The 2,500-nt window shown below is 42.7% G+C and overlaps 2 protein-coding genes across 3 annotated transcripts in view; one reads left to right on the top strand and one right to left on the bottom strand.

The window, feature by feature from the left end:
• The window catches only part of LOC141102837 (renalase-like), a 91,406-nt gene extending 89,606 nt beyond the window's left edge, over positions 1–1,800 (bottom strand). Inside the window, exon 1 of the mRNA XM_073591866.1 lies at positions 1,568–1,800. The gene's annotated coding sequence lies outside the window, so the exon portion shown is untranslated. The remainder of the gene's footprint in view (positions 1–1,567) is intronic.
• GATA2 (GATA binding protein 2) overlaps positions 1–2,500 on the top strand; it is a 35,101-nt gene that overhangs the window by 7,407 nt on the left and 25,194 nt on the right. The gene's annotated exons all lie outside the window — the stretch shown is intronic.

Here is a 2,500-nt window from a genome sequence, read left to right on the forward strand (position 1 = left end):
ACATACCAGGCGTTCAACTGGCAGAAATGTTTGGGAAATCCTCATATCCTAAGGGCTCGGTGTCCCAACGTTGTATGGCATTAACATATACAGATATGACACAATTGACTATTTGAAGATAATAGTGGGTCCCTGGGTTACAGTAAAAAGACTAACATTTTATCAAATTACAACAATTACTGCAATTTTGTAGCGCTGCTACTTTACTGAATGCATTTAAATTATTCAGGGCATTGCAATTATAAAAAAAAATCACCAAACTGAAATATGTCAAAGTAAACTCTTTATTTTTTAAATTGCAATATGCAATAGGTGAATGAGTTGAATCCGTTCCAGTTTGCAAATTCTCTATCCAGAAGGTGATTTATTAGCACTGTGCGAAGTCCGGGGTTGATTTGCTAAAACGGGAGAGTGCAAAATCTGGCGCAGCTCTGCATGGAAACCAATCAGCTTCCACGTTTTATTGCCAAACTTAATTGAACAAGCTGAATTTAGAAGCCACCATGCACAGCTGCACCAGATTTTCCACTCTCCAGTTTTAGTAAATCAACCCCTGGGTGTCAGTGTGGGGAATATTTACTAAGAAAACTGGGGAGTGCAAAATCTGATGCAGCTGCTGGTAGCCAATCAGCTTCTAACTCCAGCTTGTTCAATTAAACTTTGGTAATAAAACCTAGAAGTTGATTGGTTACTTTTCGCAGTTGCACCAGATTTTGTGTACACCAGGTTTAGTAAATCTCCCCCTGTGTGTTAGTGTGTGTCAGTGTATGTCTGTTTTTTAGTCTTTTATTGGATGTGAGCTGCCAGAAATGTCTTTGTGTTTTGTATTCAGGGGTTGGGGGGTGACAGAAGGTGACACTGGTGGCTGACAGGCTGCTGGCCAGTGTCAAAGACCTGCAAAAGCTTTTGCCATCATACTACAATGATTGCACTTAAATGAAGAAATCCGATTGGGTTTAGACGAGGCCAAAGAAAAAGAAAAAAAAAAAAAAAAAAGAGACAGCAGGGGGGAAATACATATTACTGTGATTTAATTGGCACTGCAGAACGAAATTGAGCCATGCATGCCCCATCTCAGCGTAACAAAGTGGAAACAGTGCAACACAAATCCAGTTTAGCTGAACACATTTCCAGTTTAGCTGAACACATTTCCAGTTTAGCTGAACACATTTCCAGTTTAGCTGTCTACATGACTCTGTGCAGTGCTGGGCAATGAAAAACAATGGGTTTAGCTGTTTTGTGTGATAGAGATGTGTTTTATCTTCCACTGTCCCCCACTTTGCATCAATCAAAGTACCCCCAGCAGTTTTTAAAGGGATGCATTGCAAATGGTGACTCTAGCTGGTGCCCCTTTCCCTTTAGCCCATTAGAATTAAATTTGGTCAATATATTAGAAATTGTGATATTATAAATCTAGATCCAGAAAATCTAGACTCGACTGGCAGCACATTTATTCCCATCTTCCATCCTTCTGTGTTGCTATAAGCAATGCCTCCAGTTTTCTTTGGACCAGTGAACCCCAATAAGATATCCCCTTTGCCCCCTGTTGCAATATGCAATCACTCACCTATATTAAGTTTTTTTTTGCAATTCCATCGACTTGGGGTTTTTACCTTGGGCAGTCCTTGGCTCCATCAAGCACAATGCAGTTAAGCTGTACCCCCAAGGTCTAGATGAAGAGGATCAGAGGGGTTCTGTGCCCCCCGCAAGCTAATCTGACCCAGCCAGGGAAGAAGAAAGAGCAGCAACAAGTCCTCAGCATTCAGAGGGAAGGCAGGAAAGTTTTTGAGAGAAGGGACAGGCAGGATCTGTGTCCCTGGTTCTCCCTCCCTCCCCTGCACACAGATCCTTTCTAGCTGCATTTCCTCCTGCCTGGACGAGGAGTTAACCTCTGAGCTGCTGCACTGAATGCTAAGGAACTGACATCAGAGCAAACTACAGTCCATGATCAAAGGTCTTGGATGCATGCAGTCTACTGAGGAACTACAAGTCCGACTACTCCCAAGTGCACAGCAGCTGCAGAGTGTCAGAGCCCCTTTTCTAGCAAGCAGATTCTGAATGCCTTGTGATATCCCAGGTCAGCCTAATCGATGGCTCATTCAGAAAGGCAAGGCAGGAGAAAATAACTGGCACTTTTTTTGAGGGGGGGAGTAGGGGAGGAGAGGCTTAGGGCAGTTTGATTGACATGTCCGCATAGCAAAGCTTTCTATAGCCTTTTCCTGCAAAATGTGATTTAAATTACTACTGTCAAGGCTGCCTTTAACAACTCCTAGAGGTTGTAGCTGTGTTTGTTTATCATAGAAGAAGACATTTTAACTAGTTAATCATTAAAAACGGTGGCTTCGTGAGCTATGGGGCCTGAGCTGGCAGTGGAAGCCAACTGGGGAGCTTGGTCTCTGATTTCTGTCCTACACAATGGCTTATGCAATAAGGCAGCCCAAGGGGTAATGATGGTGGTGTAATAACCTATAGTAACTTATGAGAAGAATGAAAATCAGTG

Source organism: Aquarana catesbeiana, linkage group LG07, assembly GCF_042186555.1.
Source record: "Aquarana catesbeiana isolate 2022-GZ linkage group LG07, ASM4218655v1, whole genome shotgun sequence".
Lineage (NCBI taxonomy): Eukaryota > Metazoa > Chordata > Amphibia > Anura > Ranidae > Aquarana > Aquarana catesbeiana.